The following is a 16,133-nucleotide window of genomic DNA, read 5'->3' on the forward strand; positions in this document are numbered from 1 at the left end:
ATTTTCTTTAGGATTATTGCATCTTTGTTCATGAGTAAACTTGGCCTGTAGTATTCCTATCTCATACTCTCATGTTTTGATATGGAGTTTTGGTAGCCTTATAAAGTGATAGAAATTATTCTGTTTTAGTACCATTGAATAATATGGGTAATAGTAGCATTATCTATTTTTGAATGTTTGTTAGAACTTGCTAATACAACTGTTGTTGCAGTTTAGGTTCCCATGGGAAGCAGAATTTGAAATGGAGATACACATGCAGGAAGTTTATTAGAGAGTGCTTTCTGGATCACCATCTATGGGGGGAGAAGAGAAGGAAACAGGATTGAGTAGAAGGAAGAGTAGGGCTATTCTGAAACTAGGATGACACTTAAGGGTTGCCACAAGTTGGGCAAGACAGCCAAGCCTTTATATTCCTTGCATCTGACTTATCATAGGATGCTGCCTCCCTGAAAAGAGTGTGTGATCTTGGGCAAGATGGCTCTATCAACCTGGTTTAATTCCAGGAAAGGACTAGCAGCTGATAGCAACCATCCAGCAGCTGGAGAATATGCCCTTCATTCCTGAAGATGGCATCTTGGGGGTGCAGCTAGTGACCATACCAGTCTACCTTTGGTGCCACTTGTGTTTATTTGCTTCATAAAAGTTTTGGGACCATTCCTTTACATCTGTGGTGGGCTTCTTTTCATTGGGGGCAACTTATACAAGGAAGGTTAGTGAAATAAACTGCAGTCCTTGTTTCTGCAGCTGATCCTGAGGACACAAGTGATACTCATCCCCCTCTTCAAATATCCGTTTTCATATTTCAATCTCAGCATCTCTGCTGTTCTAGGTGGCTTTTATGGTATGATGACTCAGACCCTTATCCCTGAGTTCCAAGTCCTTGGCCGAAGGCTATGACTGCTTCATTTGTCCATTTACCATTGAAATTGGGCAAAAGAAGAACAAAATATGCCTAAGAAGACTTACTGGCCAGATGTATTGCTTCCTGCCTCTGTTATATAACAGCAGACCTACCTTCTCCTGATGAGCATTAATTACTCCTGTCAGGATCATGATTTTCCTTCTTTTCTGATATCACTTGACATAAGGAGCATGAATGGCATAGTTTAACCTTTAGTGGGACTTCTGCTGTTTCCTGGTGGAAGTGTTCTCCCTTCAGAAACCAAGTTCTCTAAAATCTGCAGAGCCCTAATTTCTGGAGATTGGAAACATTCCCCAAGTGGGTGGGAATAATGGCTAATCTTGCTTCTTCTCCTGGGTTCCTAGCACCATGTATTTTACCTGCTGGGGACATAACACCATACAATGGTTGTTGATTATTAGCATATATGTTGCATCCTAGTTATGGCATCCCAGCCTTATGGGGTGTCATCTGTGACCTAATGCCTTATCTGTACCTTCAACATGTTGTTGAATCACTCTTTTAAATTGACAGCTTTGGGGCAGTATGCTATATGATATGACCAAAGGATCCCATGGTTATATGCTTCTGTTATATCTCCTTTTCTATAAATTGGGTTCCTCAGTCTGGTAGAATATTTTGTGGGTTGCCCTTTGGTGATCAAACACTGAGATAATGGTGCTAGCTGAGGCATTACTGGCAGCAAGGGCAAGCCCCTACTTGAATAAGTATTGGTATCTAGCAAGACCACTTTCAAAGTAGAAGCAGTCCAGTGTATTCAGCTTGTCACCAAATGGTTGTTTGGTCTTCTTAGGGATGATACTGTATAAGGGGCACAGCATTATTTTCTGTTGCTGTCAGATTTGATATTTGACAGTAGGCAGTACTAATATCAGCCTTGGTGAGTGGGAGATAATGGTGTTGGGCCTATATATAGCTTCAGTCTCTGCTACCATGGCTAGTCTATTCACGTGTCCTTTGTGCCAGCACTGGAGAGACCAATAATAAAGAAACTGGCTGAAGGTAAAGCTGTGTTGGGAATTCCCCAGACAGCAATTTACTAGGAGGATTTACAGGACTCAGCATATAGTTGTACTCATGTCTATGATTTATTATAGCAAAAGGATATGAAGTACAGTCAACCAAGGGAAAAGGCATATGGGATGAGGTCCAGGTATACACTTTTAAGAGTTCTCTCTCAGTGGCATTACACCAGGCATGCTTAATTCCTCCCAGCTACAAGTTATGTCAACATGGGCGAAATACTATCTACTAGAGAAGCTTATTAGAGACTTAGTTTCTATTGGAAACTAAGTTTCACAGTTTCTATTGGAAGCTCATCACATGGGCACCCTCTGCCTAGCAGGTACCAAAATTCCAGAGCCCTAGAAGGAAGGGAGTTGTTCAGCATAAATCACTGTTGTTCGCACAGTTTAGGCACAGTGAGCCACTCTTACTGGTTAGGGTGATGGGACTCTGCTGAGGTCCAAGTTCCCAAGAGTCTATATATTTAACCTCCTGACACTTTGCCTTCACTTTGACACAAAGAAGATGAAAAAATGCATTGTCCTGAACTCTGACTATTGGGAAGATTCCCTATCACTGTTGTCTTTTAAGGCCACTCCTGATTGGGACTGTAGTGTAGCCATGGTCCATTTTTAGCTTCAACAATGTCCAGCAGTTCTTCTTGAAGTGTGGCATTCCTCCATCAGTGTATGATTGCAAAATGGCCATAGGTGCTTCAGGGGAGTCATTACAATGTTTACTTGCTATGGAGGTATAGGTCCTTCTTCCTTTAGCTTTAGCTCATAATCTCACATTTTTTGGATATGCCCATCCCTAGATATTTTTAATTATTACTTCTTATTTGATACATGAATTATTTATGTTACTAAATTTCCAAATATATTCTGTTTTTATAATTTTGCATTTTAGTTATTGATTCTAACTTTATTGTTTTATGGTTAGAGAAAACTGGCCTAATGATACCAATTATTTGAAGTTTGTTGAGCATGGTTTTATGTCCACTAATGTAGGTCACTTTTCATAAATATTACCTGTGAACCTGGAAAGAATTCTGGAGCAACTGCTGCTATTGTTTGCAGAATTCTAAATATGTCCATTAGGTCAAGCCTGTTAATTCTGTTAAAATATGTATCTTTATTGATGTTTTGTGTCTGCCTGCACTATCAGACAAAAATACATTAGAATCTTCCAGTATGTTATTAGATTGCCTATTTTCCTTTATAGAGTTCTGAGAGATTTTTCTTTTACATATTAGGAGATTATGTTTTTAGGTTCATACAAGTTCAGAATTATTTCTTCCTGGTAAATTGAACCGTTTGTGATTTGTGTCTCTATCTCTAGTGACTCCTCCCCCCCACCCCCCTTACACAGCTATACCAGCTCCATTTGGTTAGTATTTGCCTAGTATATATGTAGTTTCATGTTTAGATACAGATTTTTTTTCTTGTTTTTCCTCTTTGGGTTTCACTGGACTTTCTCAGTCTGTGCGGTTGTCTTTTCATCAGTTCTGGAAACTCTCAGTCAGTCTCTTTTCAGACATTGTCTCTACACCTTCTTAAATTCTAGTTAAGCTTGTTAGAATTTGTTACTTGATCTTCCGTATCTCTTGACCCCGTTTAATACTTCTCTGTGTTTCTTTCTTTGGGTTACATTCTAGGTAATTTCTTCCATTCTATCTTCCAATTCACATACTCTCTTTTCTGCTATGGAACCCATACATTGCCCTTGGCGATTTTAGTCATTGTATTTTTCATTTCTAGAAGTTCCATCTTGATCTTCTAAAAATCTGCTTTGGAATTTTTATTTTTTTATTTTTTTAAATTTTTTATTTATTTATGATAGTCACAGAGAGAGAGAGAGAGAGAGAGAGAGGCAGAGACATAGGCAGAGGGAGAAGCAGGCTCCATGCACCAGGAGCCCGACGTGGGATTCGATCCTGGGTCTCCAGGATCGCGCCCTGGGCCAAAGGCAGGCGCTAAACTGCTGCGCCACCCAGGGATCCCTGCTTTGAAATTTTTAAAACTTTTTTTATGAAACATTTAATAATTTTCTCAGTAATCGTAATTTTCTCAGTAATCAGTGAGCACCCTTATACATACCACCTGTGTTCATTAATTGCTAAGATTTTCCATATTTGCTTTATGTTTTATTTAGCTGTTTCAAAATTGGCATTCAGTCCTAAATACTTTAGCTTGTATCTCCTAAGGATACTGACATTCTCTTACCCAACCATGATATCAGATCACAACCTGTGTAAGATTTTACAGTGTCTTGCTCTTTCTTACCCATGTTTTTAATACTTTAACATTTTTCTTTAAACTTTTATGTTCCATTTCTGATCATTCTGTTAACTCCAGTCATTGTTAGGTCTCTTCTATGATGCTTTCTATGCTTTATGATTTGAGGCTGTAACAACTTACTTTCTGCAACTTTCTTTCTTTTTTTTTTTTTTTTTAAGATTTTATTTATTTATTCATGAGAGACACAGAGAGAGAGAGAGGCAGAGACATAGGCAGAGAGAGAAGCAGGCTCCATGCAGGGAGCCTGATGCGGGACTGGATCCTGGGACTCCAGGATCATGCCCTAGGCGGAAGGCAGATGCTTAACTGCTGAACCACCCAGGCATCCCTGCAACTTTCTTTTGTAATTATGGAGTCAGGTAGATTCCTCCTGCAAGGTTTTGTTAGCTTTTGCCTGGTAGCCCAGGACAACTTTATTATTATTATTATTATTATTATTATTATTATTATTATTATTTTAAAGATTTTATTTATTTATTCATGAGAGACACAGAGAGAGAGAGAGAAGCTGAGACACAGACAGAGGGAGAAGCAGGCCCCATGCAGGGAGCCTGACGTGGGACGCAATCCCAGGTCCCCAGGATCACACCCTGAGTTGAAGGCGGCACTAAACCGCTGAGCGACCAGGGCTGCCCTATTATTATTTTTTAAAGATTTTATTTATTTATTTATTTGCACCATTATTTATTTACTTTTAAAGATTTTATTTATTTATTTGAGAGACAGAGATAGCGATAGAGAACAGGAGTGGGGAGGAGATGCAGGCTGTCTGCTGAGCAGGGCGCCCTATGCAGGGCAATCTTAGGACCCCAGGATTATGACCTGAGCTGAAAAAGCTCAACCTACTGAGCAACCCAGGCATCCTAAGATTTTATTTTTTAAAGTAATCTCTACACCCAAGGTGGAGCTCAAAGTCACAATCCTGAGGTCCAGCGTCACACACTCTACCAACTGAGCTAGCCAGGCACCCCCAGAATGACTTTAAATTCTTGATTTGATTCTATCCATCAGATATGAATTTGGCATGAAAATCTTATATGAAGGTTGTGGTTATAAAGTCTCAAGAGAAAAAAATAATTTGTTTGGACGTGAAGTTTTTCCTTGTCTGGTAGGGGGCCCTAATTCTAATTTACATTCATGTGTAGGTCTTTTGGGTTCCAGCTTTATTACAGATTATGGATGGGCTGTACTGTGTATCCATCTGACCAAGAAAGTAGACACTTAATATCACTTTAGCAAATATCAATATTAGTAAAAACTGTGTTCTGTTTTCTTTTCTGAGTTGCCCATTTCACTTAATTTTTGAGCTTTTGTGAATTTCTTTTTTTTTTTTAATTTTTTTTAAAATTTATTTATGATAGTCACAAAGAGAGAGAGAGGCAGAGACACAGGCAGAGGGAGAAGCAGGCTCCACGCACCGGGAGCCCGACGTGGGACTCGATCCCGGGTCTCCGGGATCGCGCCCTGGGCCAAAGGCAGGCGCCAAACCGCTGCGCCACCCAGGGATCCCACTTTTGTGAATTTCTTAAACACTTGCCAGCCTATTGAATTAGGTAAAATGAATATTTTTATAGCTTATCAAAATGTTTTTTGTTAGACTGTTGGTCAGAGTACATATTTTGCCATATGGCTGAAATACAAGTCCTTTAGTTAAACAATTTTTTAAATGTGTTATCTTAAATGTTGTAGAAAGAATATTATAAAAGGATGAGAAAGAAAGAGACAATTTATGCATAAATATGTCATTGTTCTTGATTTCATGAAAATGTTGATTCGGAATATAATAAAAAGCCCCCCCCCCCCCCCCCCCTGCCAAAAAAGGCTTTTAAAAGTATATTGATTTTGGGGAGAATTGTAATAAGTTAAAGATTGTAATTTTTTGAGTCCCACTAGACCTGGGTGTCCATCTGAATTCTTTCACTAGCTGTGTGACTTTTTAATTTTATTTATTTTATTTTATTTTATTTTATTATTTATTTTTTTGCTGTGTGACTTTTAATGGTTTGATTTCTTCGTATTTATCTATAAAATGGGGTAAGTGAGGGCAGTTTTGAGGATCAAAACAGATTATATATGATTTAATTTCTTCATATTTATTTATCTATAAAATGGGGTAAGTGAGGGCAGTTTTGAAGATCAAAACAGATTATATACAGTAAAGGGCTCAGCCTGGTGCCTGACACATAGAGTAGATGTTAGCTGCTTTTAATTTTAGCCATTCTCTTTCCAGAAGTGTTCAAAGTGTTAAATGTGAAATATCTCACATTATACATGTAATATTGTAAAACTGAATATGGGTATGTGGGAGACATAACCATAAAGGGAAAAGCAAGAAAGACACCACAGTGTCAGAAGATAAGGGGGAAAATATGAAGCTTTGCAGGTGACCAAAGCCAAGAAGACCCTCTGGTTCCCCTCAGCTTTCCGAGACTGAGTGGTCTAGTAATAGTGATATTCTCCACTTTGGCCTTTTCTTTTGTGTTCTGTTTAGTTAGTTCAGGAGCACATATATCCCTACCTCTTTGGGTCAGAGGGAGTTCTGACTTCCTTAGCCCAAGGGAGCTGCCCAGCATGCTTTTGGAGAAGGAATCTTGTTCCCTTCTATAGGGACCTCAAGGATAGAGATTTTCATTCTTACCAATTCAACAAGGAACTGTTTGGCATCCCCAGAGTTCTGGAAATACCTTATTAGAAAAGAGACATAGTTGCATTCTTCTGAATAGAAAAATTTATAATAAGAATACAGAAATATATACCATGCAGCATCAGCATATATCAGATAATATGAAGCACTTAGACTTTCTCCCTCTTCCTCCTGGTAGACCAGGCCTCAATGTAATTCTTGTATAACTTTTTATTAGAGCTCCAACATAGAGCATAAGAAATAAGAGGGAATTGTGTAGCCCACCTCCATCTAACCTTTTGCTCTAGATTTTTGCATGCCCAAAGACAAAAGTGTGTCTTATTCATCATCTTTGTATATTTCTCTTGGTACTACTATTGTCACTTTAGTTTTTTAGTAAAGGAAATTCACTCATTTGAAATGTTTGTCTTAATCCTCTATGGAAATATCAGTTTACGGGAAGGTTAAGGCAGAGCTCGTTTGGGCTCCTCTCAGAGTCTCTGCTGCAATTTTCGGAAAGGAAACCCCAGGGAAACCCCTGAGCACAGGCTTCACAGGAGCAGTGGCTGCTCAGAAGACAACACTCTCAATGCTTTATCAGGTGCTGTCTGGAGAACAGAAATAATGGGCTAAAGGCAGAAATGCTGATGTCTCCACTTTCCCAACTTAGCGCAAACATCTTCTTTATCTTTGGTGGATTTGGTGCCACAGAGGCGGCTCCAAGAAGCCTTAAATGCAAGTGTGATTGCTTTTACAATCCTTGCTTTGAAAGCGTGGCATTTGGGGATTTCCTTGACTTGAATTCTTTTTTTAAAAGGAGTAGATTCATAGCATCCACTGTCAGTGCCATTTTCCTTTCTGTGATGACTTGTTCACGGTTTACATGAAAGGATTCAGGAAGTAAGACATAAACATAAATAGATAAATGAACAAATAAATGAAAAGCTCTGCTGTCTTTGTCACATAGCGAAAAGGCTTGACTATAACATAATGGGAACACAGCAGCTGTTTGATTAAAACTTTAGGATTTTTCCTGAAAACTTCGAAGCATGTCTGCATTTTTTTTCTTTTTAAATAACACTATGATATGGGAGAAGTGGTTGCCTCTAATGCCATGGTTACAATGGAGCTTTTGAATGTATCATCATCCCTGTTACTGCAGGTGCTAGTTTGAAATACTCTCACAACTGGGGCTTGCTTCCCTTCTGTCATGTCCATCCTTTGGAAGGCTGGGAAAGTGATTTGTAAATAATTTGCTTCTTGTCACCATACATTTTTTTTTAAGTTGTGTTTTCTGTTTGTTTGTTTTACCATCTTAACCCTTTTGAAATGTACAGATAAGTGGTATTAAGTGCATTCATAATGTCATCAGTAGTTTCCCCCCTTATCAACAAGATATCTGTTCCAAGACCCCCAGTGGATACCTGAAACTGGATAGCATTAAACCCAATAATGTACTGTTTTTTCTATACATAAACACCTTTGATAAAATTTAATTTAAAAATTAGGCACAGTAAGAGATTAACAACAATAATAAAGTAGAACAACTATAACAATATACTGTAAGTTTGTGAATATTCTCGCTGTTCTGATTTTGTAATAATCAAAGCAGGCTAAGCATTCACTATATTAACACCATGCATGTGTCCCCAGACCTAGTTCTTTCCTTAGGTCTGATTTTATCAAGGCTGGTGATAAATCAAGTCTGATTTATATGATGCACATCCTATGTGGGAAATGTCTGTGACTGGGTATCTGATCATCCTTGAGAAATGACAGCACAGCTAGTGCAATAACTTTTTAAAATAACCATTGCTAATTTGATGATTACCAGTTGCCATTAAATGAGTTGTAAAACTAAAAAGAAAAAAAGTTATGTGAATGTGGTCTTTCTTTCTTTCCAGTATCTTACTGTACTCTTCATTGTATTCTTGTGATGATGTGAAGTGATGATGATAAAATGCTTATGTGATGAGAGGAAGTGAGGTGAGTGACATAGGCACTGTGATATAGCATTAGGCTACTATTATTGACCTCCTGATGGTGATTGAGAAGGAAGATCATTCTGCTTTTGGACCACAGTTGACCACAGGTAACAGAAGCTGTGAAAAGCGAAACTGCGGATAAGGGGACTACTGTATGATCATCACCACCATCCGTCTCCATAACTCTTTTCATCTTGTAAAACTGAAACTCTATATTCATTAAACAATAACTTCCCTTTTCTCCTTCACTCCAGCTACTGGCAACTACTAAGCTATTTTCTATCTTTATGATTTTGACTACTTTAAGGTATTTCATATAAATAGAATCAAACAGTATTTGTCTTTTTGTAACTGGTTTATTTCACCAAGCATAGTTCTCAAGGTTCATTCAGGTTGTAACATATTGCAGAATTTCCCCTACTTTTTAAGGCCAAGAAACATTCCATTGTATGTATACACATTTTGCTTATCCACTCATTTGTCAATGGACACCTGGGTTGTTTTCATGTTTTAGCTATTACGAATAATGCTGCAGTGAACATGAGTGTACACATGCCTCTTCAAGACCATGCTTTCAGTTCTATTGGGTATATACCCAGAAGAGGAATTGCTGGGTCATTTGGTAATTCTATGTTGAATATTCTAAGGAACTTCCATACTATTTTGCACAGAGGCTATACATTTTACTTTCCTACTACTAGTGCACAAGGTTTCTAATTTCTCTACTTACCAACTTGCAGTGTTCTGGGATTTTATCGATAGTAGCCATCCTGATGGCTGTGAGTTGCTATTTCATTGTAGTTTTTACTTGCATTTTTTTTAAAAATATTTTATTTATTTATTAATGGGAGACCCAGAGAGAGAGAGACACAAGCAGAGGGAGAAGGAGGCTCCGTGGAAGGAGCCCAACATGGGACTTGATCCCCGGACTCCAAGATCACACCCTGGGCCAAAGGCAGGCGCTAAACCGCTGAGCCACCCAGGGATCCCCTACTTGCATTTTTCTTCTAATTCGTGATGTTGAGCATCTTTTCATGTGTTTATTGGCCATTTGCATATCTTCTTTGGAGAAATGCCTATTCTAGTTCCTTGCCTACCCATAATTTTTAAAAGCAAAACAAGCAGCTTTGCAGTGTTCAGAGGCAATTTTAAGTGATGAGTAAGAACTCAGGCTCAGGATTTAGACAGCTCCAGACTGATATCATGGCTTTACCAGCTCTGTGACATTGAGCAGGTTACTTCATTTCTCTAGGCTTCCATTTCTTCTGTAAAATGGGGAGAATAGTTGAATCTGTCTCACTGAGTTCTTCACTGCAATATCACCTAAGCTGATATTACAGATATCAGATATATGGGATAGTATTTGCCCTGTTGTAAGTATTTGATAAATATTAACTGCCATGTTATTGGAATCATGAGCCAGTCTTATAAAACGCCTTTTATGGGGCACCTGAATGGCTCAGTCAGTTAAGCGTCTGGCTTTTGATTTCAGCTTAGGTCTTGAGTCTTGATCTTGAGATCGTGAATTCAAGCCCTGTGTTGAGCTCTATGCTGGGTGTGGAGCCTACTTTTTAAAAAATTTATATACACACACACACACACACACACCTTTTAGATGTTAGTTACCTTCTTATTTTGATAGTATAATTCATTTCATTCTTGAGAATTTTCACTTGTTTTTCTAGTTCATGCCTATTTACTGTCTTAGTCACTGTAGTATTAGGTGAAACCATGTGGAATTGCAATTTTTGTAAGTTATAAACCATGACTGTCAGTAGTTTCATGTGATTCAACTTAATGTAATAGAATCTATTTGAGTGTCTAATATATGCCAGAGTGCCTACTATGCTAATTCATTCATTCTTCCTAGCTTCCCTATAAAGTAGGTGTTGCTTTTCCCATTTTGGGATGGAGCAACTGAGGCTCTCAGAGATGAACAAACATACCTGAATTTACACAACTAGTAAGTAATGAAGCCAGCTTTCAAGCCAGATCTTGTTGAATTCAAAGCTCGATCATTTTCTTTTTTTCAAAGTTTTTATTTTGATTCTAGATGGTTAACATACGGTTATTACATGTTACAGTGTACAGTGTAGTGATTCAACACTTCCATGCATCACCTGGTACTCATCATGACAAGTGCACTCCTTAATCCCCATTACCTATTAACCCATCCTCCCACCACCTCCCTTCTGGCAACCATCAGTTTGTTCTCTATAAGAGTCTGTTTCTTGGTTTCTCTCTCTCTTTTTTCCCTTGTGCTGGTTTGTTTTGTTTCTTAAATTCCACATATGAGTAAAATCATATGGTATTTGTCTTTCTCTGACTGACTTATTTGGCTTATAGTACTCTCTAGCTCCATCCAAGTCATTGCAAATGGCAAAGTTTCATTCTTTTTTTTTTTTTTTTTTATGGCTAAACAAGATTCCAGTGTGTGTGTGTGTGTGTGTGTGTGTGCGTGTGTGTGTGTGTGTGTGTGTGTGCGCGTGCGCCACATCTTCTTTATTCATTCATCAATTGATGGACACTTGGGCTGCTTCCATATTTTGGCTATTGTAGATAATGCTGCTATAAACATAGGGGTGCATGTATCCCTTTGAATTAGTGTTTTTGTATTCTTTGGGTAAATACCCAGTAGTGTAATTGCTTGAATGTAGGGTAGTTCTATTTTTAACTTTTTTTTTTTATTTAAGATTTTACTTATTCATGAGAGACACAGAGAGAGGCAGAGAGAGAGAGAGAGAGAGAGAGAGAGGCAGAGAAAGGAGGAGCAGGCTCCATGCAAGGAACCCAATATGGGACTTGATCCTGGGACTCCAGGATCACACCCTGAGCCAAAGGCAGACACCTAGCCTCTGAGTTACCTAGGCATCCCTATTTTTAACTTTTTGAGGAACCTCTATACTGTTTTCCACAGTGACTGCACCAGTTTGCATTCCCACAAACAGTACACGAGTGTTCCTTTTTCTCCACATCCTTAGCACATTTTCTTTCCAATTTCTACCACATAAACAGTCTCAGAAACAGTCTTCCCCAATTCTTTGCCCAATAAAGATGAAAGTTAGAGAAACTACACTATTTCTTCTTAGTTGCTGGTGATTTGGGTTTTCTTCAATACAGTGAGCATACGTGGTAGTTCTGTGTTCATGTGCATTTTGTGCTTTTGTCTCACTTTTTCATATTTGGAATATAACATGTGCAAATATTGGCTGCAGCTATCTAAGGCTCTTTCAGAAAGGTGCTGTAGAGTGAAAATAACTTAGAGTCTGCCTTCAACTCATTTCTCATGGCCACCATCATGTTCACCATTTATTGATCATCTCTTCTGTGCAAGGACTGTGCTAGGTGCTTTACCCAATGTCCCTATGATTTATATAGAGTAAGAGCTTAAGTCCTGTACAGTATGGAAGGAAACTGAGGCTAAATGGGATTATATGATTTAGCCAAGAGCATAGGACTCTCTTCAGAGGGTCAAGTGTTTTTTACTAAACCCCATTTCCTCCCATTCTTAGAACGAGCCTCCTAGAGGGGAAATGAGGACAACCTTTCTATAGGACACTCTGTAGCACACTTGGGTGTTACCCTACTGGATTTTCCCGTTTCCTTGCCCGTTACCTTTCCTCCACTGGTTTGCCTTTTCTTTTCCTTCTTCCTTTCTTCCCTCTGTTCATTCCTTCCTCCCTCCTTCCATTTCTTCCACCCACTCTCAGTCTCTTTCCTTCCTTCCTTTCTCTAAACATACCTAATGAGGTTTAAATACCAAGATTAAGAAACTACTTAATGTATTTCCTGAAGAAAATTGGATTCTTAAAATATTCCCATTTGGTTTTTTTTTTCTGGCACTAAAAATTTGCTTTCAGAGGAATTACCATTTTTAAAAATATGCTACTAAAACAAGTTAGATTGAATTCTTATCAGCTTTTAAATAATAAGATTTGGAAAAATTGCTTAATGTCTGAGTTTAAGAATGACATGTTTTGAGTTCTAAGGAAAGCCTGTTTGACCTAGCACCATACTTATTCCTAAACTCAGTACCAGAACCAACTTTCTTATTCAGTCTAGGAACTGCGCTGGTGAAACCTCATCTGTTTGTAGCTGGAGGTTGCACTTTTATTTTGTTGTCCCATTGTTTCCTTTAGGGTGAGGGAGAATAATTAAGGATAACATCTTTTCTGAGCAGCTGGAATCAAATTCCAGCTGACTGCAGCACCTGCAAAGATGGCACCTCTGCCTCTGGGTGGCAGGGTGGGGTGCCAGCTATGGAGCTGGTGACAGTGGGCTCCAGAGTGCAGAGATGTGACTGTGTCGCACCACTCCTGCCCTTCTGTGAGCTTCAGATGGTGGCAGTACCAGTGAATGCAAAGTGTCTGTTTTAGACTAATTAGAGGGATGATTTGTGAAACAGTGGCTATTTATTTAATTAATCACCAGCATAAAGCCATAAAACCCATATTTTAAAAATCCCTGTTAGTTTGCCATGTGGTTAATAGATTGGGGCACATTAAAAAGTGACATGGTGATGTATTAAAAATGTTCCACCTAAGGTTCCTTCAGAAAGGAGTGGAAGCTGTCTGCTTTCAGATGCTGAAGTGTTACCTGCCAGGATTTGACCCATCAGAGGTTTTAATGTTTGTAAAGGCATTTATCTTTTGAATAGCATCCTCATTAGGACATGTTCTCTTGGAATAATTCAAAATATAAAAATGTGTGTAGAACTTTAAAAATTATAATTAAAGTAAATTTTGTTAATTTTTCCTAACAATGAGGAACTATATTTTCCTATTAGATTATACTACGTTTGCTAAGCATAACAATGTGTTTTTTTTAATAGAGTCTTCTTTTCCATTTTGGGGAAAGAGGGTCATTTAATTAAGTAATAAATGGAGTAGCATTTTTGTTGCAGCAGTCAGAATTGCATTTTGTTATGCCCTTGTATTATTTTTTATCTAATAGGTACAGGAATAATTGCTCAGTCTCAGCTTAGGTGGATTGTCATTTTTTTGGATAGCAAGAATAAAGATAGAATCGACTCATTTAAGAGATGACATTGGCATTAAAAGTGAGTAGAAATGACTTGGATTGTAACAAATGATAGGTTTTTATATACACAAAGTTCCAGTTGGTTTTCAGTATACATAAATGTGTCTGTGCAAAAGCTTCCTGCACTTGGAGAGTATTTGAAGCCAAATTTGGTATATCTGTAATTCACTCTTATTTTTAAAAAATTATTCTGAATGGTCAGTGTTTTTAATAAGCAGTCCCACCAAATTTTAAGATTATGTATAAAAAAGTGTTGCTCAGGTGGATGCTTTACAGAAATTGTCCAGCTCTTAGGATTGTGTTTCTATGCTGCGTTGTATAATTACCTGCTCTGTTAGAAAGGGAGCTGGAATAAAACATGAGTATGTTAATGCAGCCTGGAGCTGATGTGGTGGTGATGATTACAATGCAGATAAAGCATTTCTCATAACTGCCGTTGCCTACTGGAGCCTTTGAAACATCTGGACTTTTAATTGAAAAATAGTGTGGTGCTGTGCAAGGCAGACATGCTAAGTGAAGTCACTAATTTAGAATACAAAAAATATAATTGATAAAGTGTTTTATTTACATTGTTTTTAAATATTCATACTTTGTTATGCTTTGTATAACAGGGAATTACTGGGTTAAATTTTCATGAACATAGTTTAAATAAGATAAATTAAGTGAAAATGTTTATGGAATTTTACACTGGAACCAGAAAATAGTTTGTTGTAGGAGGGTATATACTTTTGCACATTCAGGCCTTTTAGGGGAAGCAAATAGGTTAAGTCCTACTCTTTGGGTTTCCTGCTTGAGAATAACTAACCATCAGTTGGTAACATAATTTCATTTCATTCTTGTTATTGCTATCTTATCTTGTTATTTAGTTAAAAAAAATAAAATGTTTCTTGGCATAATGGTAAATGGCTTTAATGGCAACATTATCACCCAATAAACCAAAGCATTCCTCACCTCTCAGGGGCAGGTTATCAGAGCCTGCCCAGGAGAGCAGAAGAGCTGGTGAAGGGCGTGCAATTAACCTTTGTCCTGCATTCGCAGCAGGGGAACTGACCTAGCAGCCTTCCGAGGAAATCCAATTTAATTTAAAATGAATTTGAAAAGACAAATTAGCCATATCTATTTTAATAAGATAAAATCCCGACTCTCCCTATGTCTGGTTTAGTTAGAACCTCAGAGGAGATTAGACTAAGACTCAAGATGAACGCGAGGGAAATAATGCCAGGGGGCTGAGGAGAAACCCAGGAGACCCAGGTACTGGAGTGCCTTGTCAGTTTCTGCATCTGAGCAGGTCTTGGGCTGCCCATTTCCACAGAGAATTGCAACCTGAGATGCGCCTTTGTCTCATCGGACTGTTTGCTTGTGTTGGAGCTTGATGCCGTTTTGATGTCCTACGCTGCTTGCCAGGCTCTCCAAGGACTGCATTGTTATTTCCCTCCTTTGTCATCATCAGAGCACATTTGGTTCCCGCCACCTGCGTAGCCACATTTAGTAATAGATACACCTCACAATTACTGATGAGACTCTTAATCCAGGAGTAGGGGTTCTCTGGGGCCCCACAGTTGGTACTTGACCGCTCTCTTATGAAAACTAGAGCAGAGGGTTCTGCCTACTCTTTGTGGAGCTAGTGTTGCCAAGTGTTTTACCTCTGAAACATGATCAGTGAGGATTTATTGAGGCCCTTCTGTGAACCCAAAGGCAAGGAATCCAAAGTAGTTTCTGCCTTCTACCTGTACGCAAGAGGTAACTGCTCCTAGAAGCAGATACCCTAGTGTCCCTCTGTAGTAGCAGCAGTCTCTGCAGAGCTTCAAGTGCAGGTGCAGGCAGGGCCACAGGAGGAGCTGCTCAGACCTTCCATGTGGGTCTCAGCCAGAAGGATATTTCTGATCCACTGTCCAGGACTCCCAGTTCTGAAACAGTGGCTGCAACATGAACCAGTAGCCATTGTGACATTCCCTAAATACCCAGGCCTGTCCCAGAATTGTTCAGGACTGGAACTCAGCAAGGGGGTAAGGTTTTTGAGTTGAACAGACCTTAGGTTAGCATGATGTTCCCCCCTAGTTGAGGGATTTGCAGCAGCCTCTACATGAATCTCTCATTCCTCAGCTTTAAAAGGGAGTGAACAACCCTCATAGGACTGTTGGGTGCATTAAATGAGATAATTTATGAAAAGTACTTGGACCCTGGTAGGTGCCCAACAAATGGCAGGCAGCACTTGTGGCCTGCTGACGCAGAGAGCTCTGCGGTGCAAGTACAAGGGG

At 38.8% G+C, this 16,133-nt stretch overlaps 1 protein-coding gene and 1 non-coding gene across 11 annotated transcripts in view; both read left to right on the forward strand.

Moving 5' to 3' along the window:
- The window catches only part of MAPKAP1 (MAPK associated protein 1), a 255,479-nt gene that overhangs the window by 85,006 nt on the left and 154,340 nt on the right, over positions 1–16,133 (forward strand). The window lies entirely within an intron of this gene.
- On the forward strand, positions 8,419–8,550 carry LOC112928041 (small nucleolar RNA SNORA72). Its single transcript, XR_003236672.1, has one exon. It is a non-coding gene; the product is annotated as a small nucleolar RNA SNORA72 (small nucleolar RNA).

Source organism: Vulpes vulpes, chromosome 2 (assembly GCF_048418805.1).
Source record: "Vulpes vulpes isolate BD-2025 chromosome 2, VulVul3, whole genome shotgun sequence".
In the NCBI taxonomy this organism is placed as follows: domain Eukaryota; kingdom Metazoa; phylum Chordata; class Mammalia; order Carnivora; family Canidae; genus Vulpes; species Vulpes vulpes.